At 44.4% G+C, this 16172-nt stretch overlaps 1 protein-coding gene across 1 annotated transcript in view; it reads left to right on the top strand.

The window, feature by feature from the left end:
• Positions 1 to 1520: 1520 nt before the first annotated feature.
• The window catches only part of tex2 (testis expressed 2), a 28762-nt gene continuing 14110 nt past the window's right edge, over positions 1521 to 16172 (top strand). The window contains exons 1-2 of the mRNA XM_076265230.1: positions 1521 to 1635; positions 2776 to 2876. The gene's annotated coding sequence lies outside the window, so the exon portion shown is untranslated. The remainder of the gene's footprint in view (positions 1636 to 2775; positions 2877 to 16172) is intronic.

Here is a 16172-nt window from a genome sequence, read left to right as displayed (position 1 = left end):
TCTACCTTACCCGAATCCTGTAACCCAACATTTTGGTTTGGAAACATTTTGAATAGCTTAGAAAACTACAAAACATTTTGTGAAAAATATGCATTTCTGCATAGCACAATAGCACAATTTTGGCGTTTTCACTAATTAGCTCATTTATCTGGCTGAAGAATTGCACAAATTATTCTGCTGGTTTAGAGAATGATTGGATCTGTTATAGGACAGTTAACGTGTGGCCTCAGTGCAGTCAGCGGACCTGCACACACTGTTTAAGAGCAAACTATACCAATCATATTTTCATGATATTGAAGCCTAATTTAACATACTTGTCAGTGTCTTTTATTCAATCATATTTTTTCTGAGGGGTTAATGGCACCATTTTCTGTTATGTGACAGACTCAAAAACATTTTCTTCGTTTACAGGGACTTTAAAGGACAGAGAAGGGGCACACACAAAAACATTTCCAAAGACCCCATGAAGCATCTCACTGCAGCAGCTACAGGTCATGTTGGAGTTCACATGTGGCAGATGGAGAGGAACTAAACAATCATCTGCAATTCTGTATAGACTGCAGTATGTCAGTTATTAAAGTTAGCCTATAGATTCTTGACTTTTCTTTCTTCAAGGACACCAAGTGACAAAGATACAGAAAATGGCTCTTTAGTATAATTCCATAAATTCCAATTAGAATCCTCTGAAGAGGGATTTTCTAAATAATCATTTTTTGAACTGAATTCTACCTGTTCACTTTAACTTTAAAAAAACAATTTAATGGTTCATCTTTATGGCAAATTCCTCCAAGTGTAATTTCGTAATTTCCCACATATCCCACATTTTGAAAGACTATTCAATAACACGTTTGATGAAGAGTTTTTACGAAAGAACAAAATGAAACAGTCTTATCTCAACACTCAAACCCTCAAGGTTTATTTGGTGGGGGGGGGGCTCTGGGGCGTTCCTGATGCTGTGACAACATTTATCCCACCACTGGGTGGCTCTAGATGATCAGGTAGGACAAATCCATTTTGCACATTACTTGTGTTCCAACTTTGCATTCTGTTTTTTGTATAATATTTAGTTATAGGCTACATTATACATAGTTACATTTAAAATGTGTATATAACTATTAGTTATAGTTTTGATGCATAACACCGCATTAAATTTAGTCTGAAGTCTAGAAAGCTATGTTTGGGTTCACTGATAGCTTGGTTCCACTGCAGAAAGACAAGTCAAGTCAGCTGGCTTGGTCATTGTGTTTTCCTAGTTAGTGGGGACAACATTACATTGGGCCGAGGGAGGCGTGGTTGGGTTGTCTCCCCCATTCACGAAAATAGGCTACCCCTCTCCCACGCCCCCTCCTGATTAATCAATCCCAGATCGTGTGAATGGAAATACCCAGGCCCTTTTATCCCAACCACTCTGTTTTGATTGTTCTACCCTTTCAAGGTCTGAGTGCGGTTTCCTCTCCCTCCTGTTTTCACTGCTGCTTCCTTGATTTGTCATCTCTGGGCTGACGACTGGCAGGGAGCGATGCTCGTCCACGGGCGCGGACCTCATCTCGCACTTGGGCTCCGCTTTAACCGTGAGCTTCAGATACTGTGATAGCATCCGACCGAATGAGCCCAAGATGAGCTGCAGATCACTCGGTAAGACTCTCACGCCCGTGTACACGTATGGTGTGGTCGGAGGTACTGTATTGTCAAGGACTCAAATCCGCCCAAGTCATTTGATTGTCGCGGCTACCTTGGATGCTGCTTTGCGTGTCTTGATTCTGAAAATACGCGATGGGAGTGACAGTGATGCTGGCACAAGGAAGAGGAGCGGGTTGCAGCTGTCACTGAGAGAAAATTATCAATCTTTAGCTCCAGTCTTTAGTTCTCCATGGTTACACTGTAATGAACAAATTAACATACCTTTTCAAGGCTACCAGTGTTTGCATTGGCTCCTCTGCATTGACGCACGTCTGTAATTTTATGGTATGCGACCCACCATTATTAGCCAAGGAAGGATCCAAGGCAGAATTTTTGTTTTAATGGATAACGTCAATAAATGTTTCGTTATCTAGTCATTGACGTTGTAGTAGCCTACGTAGGTTACAATATAAACTCTGCTTTCGCTTGTATAGAAAGATAGGCCTAGGCTACAATCTTATTTTCGCCTTCTCAAATCGTTTAGGTGGTAGCGTACCCTACGCAAAGTCATACGAAACAGATATCGTTGGTTCGACAACATCATGTTTGTAAAGATGTAGGCTATTTGTGACTTGTGTATATTGCCAGACCTAATTGTGGATGTGTGGAGTGTTACCTGTAATGCTTTCTAATTCAGTATCAGTCGGAGGCGTTGTCTATGATTTCAGTCAGATGTCCCTAATTTCACGTCAAATGGTTCATGTTTCTCCTACGTTTCAGCTTAATCAAAATATAATTGATCATTATTTCTGAAAGTTTGTGTGTATCAGCATAGGATATAGCCTACTTGTCATTGACTCCTCAGTTTGCCTGAGTGTTATGTCAAAACTTTCTAATATAGGCCTATGAAAACCAGGTGGTATATTATTATATTACATTGCTATTTACATGTCATAACATCTGCTTATTGCCATTACTGACCTTACTCGTCTTATTTGTTTTGGTACAGAATCAGCCATAAACCAGCCTTTTAAACAATTGTCAGTCAATTACAGAAGATGCCCTGTGGCCACTGTCATTGAGTAGCCTATGTGTGTTTGTGTGTGTGTATCAGGACATCTGTGTTCAGTCCTTTGTGGTGTTCCTCTACCGTAGGCTACCATAGGCTATTGTGAGCCATGATACATGACACACCTCTGTGGCCCAATGCAGACACAGTTGCAGGCTGGAGATTGACTGCCCCCTGAAGTCTCAAGGTAAGCGCTTTCCGTGTGATTCTGAACTTTTATCGATTGCACACTTGCCACTGGATCTGACCTTCCCATGGAGATGGAAAATTGATCCACTCTAGCCAGTTCTCTGGACTTCTCTCCTCTTCTCTCTTCTCCTCTCATCTAATCTTCTCCTGTCTTTCCCTCTCCTCTCCTCTCCCAACTTCTTACCAGCAAAGTCTTCACATAACAAGTACACTGCTTAGGACACAAAGCCAGATAGTATAATACTCCCAAGGGTTGCGGTGGCTGTTGATGGTGTTATATGACACAGAGCTTGTCAATAGGTCAGCCTGTCATGGCCGTGTAGTGAGATTAACACACACATCACTGGCTGCACTGTAAACACATGTGTGCTCACAGCAGCATTGCAGTACGCCTGACTAAGTCAACCGACAGTCTGTCATAATGTCATAATGAACGTGCCGTTTGGACACTAATGGCCATGAATTGATGTGATTGAGTGTGTCAGCCACAGTGTTCTAGGGCTAAACTCTTATGACAATGCCACTGACTTGTCATGGGGGTCGCGACAAAACATGTGTTTATTAGGCTCATTTGTAATACAACCTTGACAACTCAGAAAATAGGCGTTATTGAGAATGCTAAGTTTTGTTGGCCCTTCCTTCATAGTCATAATCTAGAGATGGTACCAAATGTACCTCTAAGGTTTCTGTAATATGTTCTTTCAGAGGGGCATTGAGGCTGACTAAAGCAGTTGTTAGGTTCACCTGTAGAGATAAAACTGAGGAAAAGTGAAGGCTAGTGTCTAGCTGACTTCTTTTGTGTAAATGGGTAGAAATGTAGTGATCTCTTATTGGTGTAACATGTTGACCTTTGTGTTGCTCTAAAAGAGCACACAGGATCCACGACAAAACAGGCATCAAGTTAAAGGACTAAAATCCAAGTGAGGTCCTCAAAGACTGTCGTGCAGCTTTGAGGTGGTGCATTGGTTTGGGACGTTATTTGATATCAAAGTGTGTGGCCAGAGAACACCTGAGCCAGCCATCCGCCCAGCCTCTGAGTCAGCTTCAGGTCGAGGATGGGTTTAGTGCACACAGGCCTCACACACACACACACACACAAACACAGACACACACACACCGACACACACACACACACACACACACACACACACACACACACACACACACACACACACACTATGGCTACTAGACATACACTGGTTAAATTGGTTCAATGGTATAATGTGGCTTTATGTGGAGTACTAGAACACGGCTGAGTGTAAAGGCTTCTCCTAATGTTCCATATCCCCCAGCATGAAGCACTAAGTAGCTGAGACACTCACATGGGATTTTGTCAAACATGACTCTTCATAGTGTAATAGTTTGAAATGTCAATTTGCATAAAGCTAGTCCCAGACTGTGAGGATTTGGTTGCGTGGGAGAGGCAGACTGCTGGGTATTCAGTGTAAGACTGTTTGTCAGTTGTTTGCCAAGGATGACACATTTGAAGCCTGTTTGTCAGTTTATCTAACAAGCTACCTTTATTACCTCATGAATTCCACTACCCCTTAGGAGGTTTGTTGGAAAGACTACGCGCGCGTGTGTGTTTGTGTGTACATGTTTGTGTGTGTGTGTCTCCAGCTAGCACACACTTGCCTCTGTGAGGCAGTGGGGGGAAAAGTGGGTCGAGCGAAACCGCCCCCTCATCTCTCTCCTCCACCAGGGCTCCGGCTCAGACAGAGAAGTGATGGGAGACCCGCTCCCACTCCGCTTCAGAGTCGCCACTCTCTCAGACTCTCCTCCGACTTCCTCCGATGTCGGCTTGCCTCTCGTCCGCAGGGTCAGACGTGACCCGACATGAACCGGACGTGACCACATTCAATCCTCACCAAGCACAGATGAGATTAAATGTCAAAAATCATGTTGGTGAAATTACCCATGTAGGGTGGACATGTTCAAGTTGTACCAATGTACCAATGCAGACATCCGGGTTTTGTACCACAGAATGAGGCCAAGGTGGCAAAGCAGGGTAGTGGTGTCTGTCTGTTGACCCTCGATGTCATACATTTATCATAACAGCAGGAGCTAATGCATGTGCCACCTCAATACAAGGAGAGCTCTTCTTCAGGAGTGTTGAGCTGAGATGACAAGAGTATTGGGGATTGTGGGTTGACAGTCTGTTTTAGTGCATGCCTAGAGACCCGTGTTAATGGTCTGTTTTAGTGCATGCCTAGAGACCCGTGTTAATGGCAAAGTGAAGAGACACAGACCACAACAGCTACTCCAACTCCAACACACCCCCCTTTGTATTGTATCTTTTTCACAGTGGGAAAATTATGTTTTTTTCCGTCTTAGTGATGTCATAGGTGATTAACTGCTACTTTGAAGCTTATCTCTGTTGACGCGTCTCCTCCAAACAACAGTGATATTTATTTGCTCTTTAAGCAGTACGAGCCAAAATCTTGAGACAAATGTTTGATCTTCACAGTAGGGATCCATCTTAGTATCATTTGGACTGTTTTACACACTCCTCCTCAGACATAATCCTTTCACGCGCCAACCTGCAATGGAGAAAAAATCCATGTTGTTCTTGTGAAGAGTGCATGGTTGTATGCAACATAGCTAAGTACTAGTTTGCTGATCGGTTTTGGCGGGGAAGAGGCAGGGAAAGGAAACTTAGAATATAAATACCCTTAACTTACATCTGAGTAAGTTGTAGCTTGTAGCCTTGTAGCAATCCTCCTTCTATTGGAAGAATAGAGATGGGTGATGTGTGTGAGGGTTTATGGCCTGTCAGAAACATAACTGAATTAAACCATCAGTCAGATTTACAACACTGTGAATGTGTGTGTGGGTGCACATGCATGCATATTGTGAGGAGTGTGTCTGTGTGTAGGTGTAGGTGTGTCTGTGTGTGTGTGTGTGTGTGTGTGTGTGTGTGTGTGTGTGTGTGTGTGTTTGTCTAACAGCAGAGCAGGTTGGGAGTGACATGAGGGAGAGTAGCCTGTGGTGACTCAGACAGCTGCCTGGTTGCCCAGAGATGAGATGCCTCAGACTCACTGTTCTACACGGATGGATGGACCTGGACCTGGCTCAGGCACAGCAGGCGTCTCCATCTGCATTTACACATCTCCAATTACACAGCTAACCAGAATACATATCCTGGGTTCATCAACTCACAGAGGTGGTTACGAAGAGTAGGGCTCCTGTTTTCATTTATAACCATCACTCCCATGGCCTGGAAAAGCCAAACTGGTAACTAGATTGATGAACTGATAGTAGATCACCCATCTGGCACCCACTGATTAAGTGTTGGTTGTGGTTTGGGACATAGAGGTGGTCACCTCCCTCTTTTCTGCTCCCTTAGTGCAGTGCAGTAAAGCTTATTATGAAGCTAGTTGTGTTCACTATAACTTTGTTGTAGGGCCCTGTCAGTTCCTCAGGAGACACCCATAGTCATGAGCAGATGGTCTGCTGCCTGATACATCATGCTATTCTCCCCAGGATACTTGTCTGCTGCTTCTACTCTTTTTCTCTTGTGTATTTTTTCCTTCCTCTCTCTCTCTCTCTCTCTTTCCTTCTCGATCTTTCTCTCTCCCTCATTCCATATGTCCATACCACAGGCGTCAAAAGGTGTCCCTGCTCACCCCTGAGCGTCGCTCTAATCAAGGCGTCCTCGGCATGTTCCCTTCCATGTCCTGGACATCTGGGTCTATTAACCGGGGCCTCAGAGTCCTTCCTCTTTTCATTAGAGTGGCCACTGCTGCAGTTATGGAGGACACCTTGACCTCCCGCGCACACTCCTGCCTGACAGCTCAGTGATTGCAGGCTGCCGTCATGGGGCCCAGGGGTGGTCTGAGGGTGGGTGTCTGGCGGCTGGTGTCTGTGCGCGGGTATTGATCTGGTTTACAGCAGCACTCTCTGTTGGCTGCCCATGACACGGACTGGAGTGTCTTACTGGCCCTAATCCAGTATGTGACACCACCAGTTCATATGTTTTGAAAGATGGTTGTGGCATGTGTGTCTGTATGTTTGTGTTTGTGTCTGTGTCTGTGTGTGTGTGTGTGTGTGTGTGTGTGTGTGTGTGGTAACCACTACAAGAGGATGTTCTCCTAGTTCTGTGTTCTGACAGTCTATCTGACAATGTCATCTTTAGTCACATGATGTAATAGCCGTTGATGATGTAGCCGTTGTTGTGAGGACAGTTAAATGCTGATGTAACATGTGGGCAATTCCATGGAAAATTATGTTTTTTGTAACATCCATAACGCCAATAAAATGTGATGGTATGGTATGATGTGAATGATTACATGAAATTTGAGCATTTGCTATTTTTGGCTGAAGAATGTACATGAGACAAAATGCACAAAAAATGAATGTTCATTCACATCATACAAATGCCAAGGCATTTCACTGGCGTTATGGATGTGACAAAAAGTCAATTTTCTGTGGAATTGCCTATGTGCTTCCTCATTGCGTTGCGTTGTGTTTGTAAATTCTCTAATGCCACAACCAGTCCTGGGTGTTTCTACTGGTATTGTTTGTTCTTTCTTTCTCTCTCTCTCTCTCTCTCTCTTTCTCTCTGCTATGGTACAGTAGCAAAAAGAGATAGCCACCACATAATCATGTAATGAATGAAGTAATTAGCCTCTCATTACACCTGTAACAACTAAAGCAACTTGGGAAACTACCTAAATCCATGAAAATGACAAGAATTATTGTTATTGTTACACTCAAAGGAAACTTATTGCACTATATGTATTCCATGGGTAGATGGCCCTGCTGCATTCTGTGCATACATCTTGGTCTTCCCCTCCAGACACATCTTTCTCTTCCTCTCTGGTCTCCTCTGTGTGGCATATCCCATTTTCAGGCCTGAATGTAGTCAGTGAATTCTAATGCTCTGGACCAGCTACGTAAATCCAGGCTGCTGCTCATGCTGATCATGAGTTCAGGCAGTATTGAGAGCCACTGTTCTGCTCCAATAAAGGGAAGGTACTGCGGTCATGGAGGGCACCTTGCCCTCTAAAGCACTCTGCTCCCTAACCGTGGTGTGATTGGATACGGCTGCTGTGGCCCTGGTGGAGCTGGAGCAGCGTCTGGCTGGCTGGGGTTGGGTCGCCTCGTCTGGTGTCACCGCTCGCTATTTACAGCAGTGGAGCTGGATCAGGCCCAGTGGAGGGCACTTGCCCATGCCTAATGAATCCTGACGTATGCGTGTCTGTGTGTGTGTCTGTGTGTGTGTGTGTGTGTTTGTGTGTGTGTGTGTGAGTGTGTGTGTGTGTGTGTGTGTTCATGTTTGTGTGTGTGTGTGTGTGTGTGTGTGAGCATGTGTATTTGTGACATTTTCATCCCTCTTGTGAGTGAAATGTTAGTGGGCTACCTCCTCCAGCCTAAGCCTGGCTCAGGGCCTGGCTCTTCAGATCCCTCAGGGGCTGGCTCTTCAGATCCCTTACGTACAGGGCTGGTGGATGGAGACTGATCCCAGTTAATACCAGTTGGTCCCAGAGTACCTGATGTGTGCTGTGGGGCTCCAGTAATTGTAAAGTGTTGGGCATGAAGTGGGGTGCCATGGCAATGCTACACTGATTAGAACTCTGGAGATCCATGACCATATGTGTGTGTGTGTGTGTGTGTGTGTGTGTGTGTGTGTGTGTGTGTGTGTGTGTGCGTGTGTGTGTGTGTGTGTGTGTGTGTATGTGGATGGGTGGGTGGGTGGATGTGTGTGGCTGTGTGTGTGGGTGGTGGATGAGTGAGATGATGGTGCACATTTGCTCCAAATAATTGACAATCATGTTATTACATTTTTTACTAGGCATACACACTGAGTTGGACTCCCTAATGAATACCCTCCATGCTAGCACAAGACATGAAGTTTAACTTGAATTCTAAATGTAGTCTAGATGTGTGATTACATTTTGTAAACTGAGGTGTCAATATCACCTGGAAGATAGAACCTTGGTGGAAGTTTGCATTATTTCTGTAGAGTTAAATTATGCATTATTCTCTTCTTTCCTCTCTCTTCTTTGCCGACATCTCATGTTTCAAACACTAACTCATATTCACATAGCTGAAGTTGTAATGGATAATTCTACTATAATTACAGGGTAAAGCAAGAAGAATATAATAGTGAATATGATACATTGAATGTAATATTCCTAGCTTTAATGGAGCCACACATATCTCATCACCACACCACAATACACCACAATTACCATACAGTTCTTTCTTTCTCTCTCTTATACACACACTCTCTCTCTCTCTCTCCTACCCTCACACCATGCCCGTGTCCCCATAGTGATTATGAACGGGACACCACTTCCATTAAAATGATTGCGTTTCCATCCCCAGACTTAGAGCTTTGAGCACTATGTCACAGACTACCGCAGCATATTCCTACTCTGGAGTGGGCTCCATTTAGCCAGGGAGGAGGCTTATCTCAGTAAAATGCTACAAACTATCGATGGATAATTGATAATGATAAATGCCTTATCTTCTATATAAAAGATTTTTTATTTTGTGGGGTTGTTAGCATTGCCCCAGCTACCGCCATCTCTCTCTCTTTCTCTGTGTGTCTGAGTATGTTACAGCATAGTGACAGGCTTTCACGTTAATAAACCCTCAGATTTCACTTCACGATGGAATCCACTGCTAGGGCTCTGTCTGACACCTCTGGCTTCCCCTTTTTCCTGCTCTCGTCACACCTCATTGTTCCTCTGAAACAGACTGCTGAACTGCTGAACAACACCCCCCTCTCCTTCTCCATTGACTCTGCCCTCATCTTTGATGTGTTGTAGTAATGTGTTATACAGTGAGGGAATAAATGTTTGGGAGGTGTGCATATGTGATGTATATGTACACAGTGTGTGTGTGTGCTTAGTGTGTGCTTAATGTGTGTGTGTGTGTATTCAATAATGAATTGAGTTCATAGTGAATTTAAAGAGATTGTGCATGCTTCCCCACAATTTCTGTGCTTCTTTCTCAAGAAGTGTTTGTCCACCATTGCTCACAACCTCGCGCAGGGATTCCTCAGTGCTGTGTTGGCATTATATTTCACAGTGTTATTGCTCTTCTTATTTTGATACTATTTTCCTATATGCTGAAATAGTGTTGTGTTTCTGTAGAGATCTCCTGTGAGAACTGTCATGCATAGTCCTTACAACAGCATTCCGCGGAGGCCTTCAGATGTGTGTGGTAACCAGCAGTGCCGCTGGGTTAGCCTGCCTTTCTGTTTTTTCGAGGACTGTGTCAAGGATGACCTATAAAAACGAGAAAATCAACGCAATGAAGAGTGCCTGAGCCTAGAATCATACATTTTTTTGCAGAAAAAAACGAATTGGGAGTTACCATCATGATATTGAAATCTGTGTTTTACTACCATGTTGAAGTTATTTCTTACATAGACAATACTCAGATTAACCTACAGTAGGCTAGCAGGCTGTGCTGGAGACATGGGTAGGATTTCACATGATCCTATTTGTCACAAGCCCATTGCATATAGCTTCACAACTTAAACATTAAAATATGCTAAAATAAGTAGGATGTATGTATATGTATGCATGTATACATTTGTGGCTGGATACAGAACTTTACAGAGAGATAATCTCATTCCCCGGAGCGATGAGAGATGTGCTAGTGACAGATGCCAGATCCAGGGATGTTAGCATAAATACTAGCAGCTCTGGTCTCCAAGGATGGAGTGGTGGAGACCAGAGTGGAACTGTGTACATGTAGAGTAAACAGCATAGCAAGCAAGCACATTCAAAAAACTACCACCTGTGCTACTCTGACAAGTTGATGTCCATGGATAACGCCCTAACATGAAGTCCCATCAAGGATGCACCTGCCCTGCCCCAGCGACCCCTCAGTTTGCATGCTTCCTTGGGAACCAGAGACCATTGGCCTTTGTTTCTTAGAAGGACTCCTCTGTGGTATCCATGATGAGCATGAGGGAGGAAATTCCCTTGCTGTGTTGAGTCCACTGGGGGCTATTATTCACACGGAGAGAGAGAGAGAGATGAGAGAGAGAGAGAGAGAGCTGTTTACCACACACTGTTCTCAGGAAAGGGAGGTGTCTGGTAAATGTCCCCTTCCTGCTCAAATGTGTGTGTAGTGATTACATTACATGCAGGTCAGAAGGCTCCATCTTTATAACCGAGGGACAGGAATGCTAAGGAGCACAGCTGATGGTGAGGAGGATGTAGAGGAGATGGGCCACTGATGATGAAGGTGATGATGAAGGATGTGAAGATTGTATAGCCACAGCAGATGCAGTCCTCTCTCTCTCTGGTCAGAGGAATGGTGAGGGTTGTCAGACTGCTGTCTGTCGTGGTCCTCATCCACCTGATGTTCGTTTACACTGGTGAGACGAAGACCAAAGAAAACATAAACGTCGTCCCACCCCTCACTTTCAGTCTTTTTTTTATGCCTTTAATGATAGGACAGTGGAGAGTGACAGGAAGTGAATGGGAGAGAGAGCAGGGGTGGGACCCGGAAAGGACCACGGGGCGGGAATCGAACCCGGGTCGCCGGCGTACGGTGCAGCTGCCCCAGCCAGTTGCGCCACAGCTGGGGCCACACTTACAGTCTTGCTTCAGAAATATCTGTTTCTGTTTGATCAAATTCAAGGAGCCCTCTTTTCTTTTTCTGCTTCTCATGTGAATTATTTTACTTCCTCCTTTGCAGTTCCCTTCTCTCTGATGTATCTCTCTGTGTGTGTGTGTGTGTGTCTGTCTGTGTGTGTGTGTGTGTGTGTGTGTGTTTGTCTAACAGCAGAACAGGTTGGGAGTGACATGAGGGAGAGTAGACTGTGGTGTGGTGGTGTGTGTGTGTGTGTATGCAGGGATTCTGTTGGCTGGTTATATTTTTTATAGTATCCTCACATAACCCTGTGTTTTACATAGCCTACATCTGTCAATTGTCTGAGGACCTACATGTATAAGGCTTTGTAAGGGCCTACAAAAACTCTGCTGTCGCATGCAGATTCAGTGGTTGGATTCTGCAGCTCACTGCTAACAAATGGAATTAGAATGCAACTTAATTTCTTAAGGTGAGTAGATTATTTGTTGCAGTGCCAGTTAGAAAGAGGCTCCAAGAGATTACCAATACAGTGTCAGCAACATGTATCCAGCATGGTGTGTTTGCTGAGTGTAGCCATGGACAAACCTTGTTTTCTGTCTCATTACAAAGATACAAAGCTCACCATATCCTGATAAAGGATCGATCCATTAGGGCATATGTTGGTAAGTAATATCCAGTTTGCTGCCTTGGCTTTGCTATCACTCTCTGCACTCATGGGCTGTAATGGTTCCATTTCATACCAATTGAGTTATGGGCGTACAGAGTGAACATTGACCAAAATGACATCGCATGTGATTAGATCAGCCAGAAGGGCTGGGTATAGGCAAAAATGTCAATTTGGATTACAATTCAAAAGCTAGTGATTAGATACAATGTGATATTGATTACTTTACCTTAAACATATGTGCAAAAACATATCAATATGTTGAATGTAATGTCGCCCCCATGACTCCCTCACCTAAGGCTCTGTTAGCTACACTTGAGTTTATTCACAGTCAACTCTCGATAAATGGTAGTGCATGCCTTCAGCCATCAACTAAACCACTCCCATGTACTTGCTGATTGGTAGACCACAGACAGAATGGACTCGCATGCTCTCCTCAGTTGCTCATTTCCAGACTGGACCTGACCTGGGGACAGGGTGTCTGACTGAAGCAGACTTATAGGAAGGCATCTCTCTTTTACCAAGCAGACCTTTGGAAAATCAGGGCAAGAGAGCCTTGCAGAAGCACCCTGGGGACCAGTGTCTGGTCCATCAAGACTTGTTTGCCTCTCTCCCTCCCGACCCTGGCCAAAGCGGAGCTGAGCTCTAGTGGAGCACTGAGATATTTTAATACAGAGAGATACTCAGATGCCTTATCAGAATGCTAAGGAGAGTTCTTCTGCAGGATTTGTCTGATTAACTTTTCAAGAGAAGTAAAATTCCACAATAACAGCATTTTTGTGTGTTTCTGAAACGTTAAAGTGAAAACATTTGCCATGTATTTGTAAGTCTGTATCTTTGCAATTTCGCAACTGGGATAATGCTTCCGAGCTAGTTTGTGATGTTTTAAGCTTCCTCATTTATTTACCTGATGCTTCAAGCTGTGTGCCTGTTTCTTTGGCTAGACTCTAATTGTTTGTTCAGTCATGCTGGCCTGCACACAAAACTGTTGAGGCCGTAAACCTTCCCTAAACCATACTGGGTCATTAAGAGCTCACAAATGGCTTTCAGATAAGGTCACAGCAAACCTTACTGTAAATAAATACTAAAAGTGCTACAGAGGAAAAAAAGGAAATGGATCAGTAGTGTGATATAAGTAAGGGATAATGCCCGACGAGGTGTCCATTATCAGAAATAAATGGACGACGCGGCAGAGGACGGTTGCTTCCGCGAAGTCCATTTATTTCTGATAATGGACGCATCGAAGGGCATTATCCCGTTTATACCATTTTCATATACGAAATAAATAAATATGAAATCAATTATTAATACTAGTTTTTTTCAGCTGTTTATCGCAACGCTGTGGAATGTTGATAAGTCACAGCTGAGCGGACTAACTCAGGCGTTGTCAAGCAACGTCATAATAATTTTATAGGTGTAGTATATCACTTTTTAAACGACACCCTTTTCAACCTAGACCATGGTATAAACAAAATCATCACATAACCCATGGCCTCCCTTTTGGTGATGTTGGTGGTGTGTCGTTTTTACACTTGAGTAACATATGATTGAAGAGGGTCTAATCTCTCCCAGCTCAGCCAACAGCGTCTGGATGCGCTGTGTGTCTGTGAGCTTGGGGCTGTCTCGGGTTAGAGGTCTAAAATGGCCCTCAGTCTTTCGAGTGACAGCTGGAATCCTGGCTACTGCACTTTATAGCTGAATAGTACATATTGGGGGAATATAACTTTGGGTAATACAAATTTGGGTAGTGGATGTTAAATGGAGCAATCTGCCCAAATCAGGCTGGTGTGAACAGATATCAGGTTACACAACACTGAACTCTTTCTTGTTAAATCCCATGGAAACCTTTAGAAAATAAACATAGTGGGTAGAGTGTAGTTGACACAGTATTTGACCCTTGGAGATTTTGTAATATTGTGATGGCTCACTCTGGTTATCTTGTTCAACTACACATAATTCTGAAATGCTGTTTATGCTTTTGTTTTTCTCAGATTAGACCAAAGCCTTATATTATAAACATCATGTTTTTTCCTCTGCTAAGCCTGTGCCTTTAGCCGTAGGTGGAATAGTACTCTATTTTTCTGCTTGATAAAGCGTGCAGTTGGCCAGCATGTACGCTCTGCCTTTTCTCTCTCTCTCTCTCTCTCTCTCTCTCTTTGTGTGTTTGTGTGTGTGAGGTGTTTATATTTAGACCTAAGTCTACCTTCCCTGTGTAGAGACCCGCATGTGTGTGACAGTGGGAGGTTGGGTGGATCAAACAATGGCAGTTGGTATGCAAACCAGTCTGAGTGCTATCCACTGTGTGTGTGTGTGTGTAACTGAGAGAAAGACAAGAAGAGCGAGAGAGAGAAGACAGAGACACAGAGAGGGTGAGAATGCACACACACACACACACACACACACACACACACACACACACACACACACACACACTACACACACATTCTCATATATTTCCACTTGCTCCTCTCCTCCCATGGTCTTAATAGTGGGTTTGTCACATCAAGCGCCTCCTCCCTCCTCCTCCTCCTCGAGTCTCCTCGGCCTGCCTGTGCTCTGGAGAGATGCCCTGGAGGATAGTGCTAACGACTGGGCACTAGCCGCGCTCGAGCGCTAAGTCCAGCCAGCATGAGCCAGGATGCTCCCCTCCTCCCATGACTCATCGGACTCGTCCGACTGCCCGCCATCAGCTTTTAATAGACCCAGTCTGGCCTGACATGGCTCAGCATCCCAGCACAGCACCACCTCTCCTCCTCTGCGGAGACTGCCAGGGTCCCAGGTGTCCAGTGGAGGGCTGGGAGTGTGATGGTGGTCACCTCTCTGGAGATGTGCTTTGTGTAAGGCAGTGTGAATGAGTGACTGCGAGCTGGAGGTCCCAACCCAGTTGCCATGTGGTTGCCGCCGGAAGGATTTGCACCTTCATGGGTCACAGCAGAGCAGCCAATGTGTGTGTTTGTGTGTGTGTGTGTGTGCGTGTGTGTGTGTGCGTGTGTGTGTGCGTGTGTGTGTGTGCGTGTGTGTGTGTGTGTGTGTGTGTGTGTGTGTGCGTGCGTGCGTGTGTGTGTGTGTGTGTGTGTGTGTGTGTGTGTGTGTGTGTGAGCACAGGGGCTGATGTCCTCATTCTGCTTTTGACAGTCATGTCTGGATACTTCACAGTCTGTGTTCAGTCTCTCTGTCTGTTGTTCTCCATTGTTTCAACAGACCTGTATGTGTGTGACGTGTGTGTGTGGGTGTATGTGTGTGTGTGAAACATAAATATGTTTGATGCAGACAACACATGAACAGTCTCAAAAATACTCATGTGCAGTGGAATAACCTCTGAAGGTGGCTGTTGTCCATGTTCTGGTTCACCACGCCCACTCCTCCAATGGTCCTTCTGTGCTTTGTCCCTCCTCTCTCTCTCTCTCTCTCTCTCTCTCTCTCTCTCTCTCTCTCTCTCTCTCTCTCTCTCTCTCTCCCTGTGTGCAAAGGCTCTTGTGTCCGAGCTGGGTCCAGGCTGATTAAATTGGTTCAGGTGGCTGTGATTAATTGGATGAGTGGATCAGTGCCAGACTGCAGTTGCGTAGTTCCCCTCCTTTCTACCTCCTCTCACTTTGGGCTCTACTTTGAAGGTGTAACACGGCACACGGAAATCTGCTAAATGAGCGAGTGAGAGCTAGCTAGCTGACTAGCTGTCTGAATTCCTCAAGATTAGTAATAAGATATAATATAGTAAAGACACAAATGCCATGTTGCTGAGTAGACTAATCACCCTTTTTGTATCTTCTCCTCGGTTTTACACATTTACTTTGTTGCTTTGTGTTTGCTACAGATGACATAGCTTAGCTGATAGACAGTCAAATCTAACATATAGTTTAATAGGGAAATATTCATTAAACATTAGCTAATTATATAGCTTATACCCAGGAATTCAGTGCTCTTGCCTAAGGCTTTGAACTCTTTGAACTCTTTTTCTCGTTTCTCTTTTGCCCCTTTTGAAAAAAGAAGGGAGACAGATGTTTCTTCTTCAAAGGCTGTCCGTATGAAAGTGCCTCAGCTGCCTTTGTCAGCCCCCTGCGGTTCTTCGCCCCT

Source organism: Alosa pseudoharengus, unplaced genomic scaffold (genome assembly GCF_046254945.1).
Source record: "Alosa pseudoharengus isolate Yale_2024_CS ecotype anadromous, Long Island Sound unplaced genomic scaffold, YU_APseudo_1.1 YU_APseudo_1.1_scf_4, whole genome shotgun sequence".
Taxonomy (NCBI): Eukaryota; Metazoa; Chordata; class Actinopteri; order Clupeiformes; family Clupeidae; genus Alosa; species Alosa pseudoharengus.
This window is presented reverse-complemented; position numbering and strand designations above follow the sequence as displayed.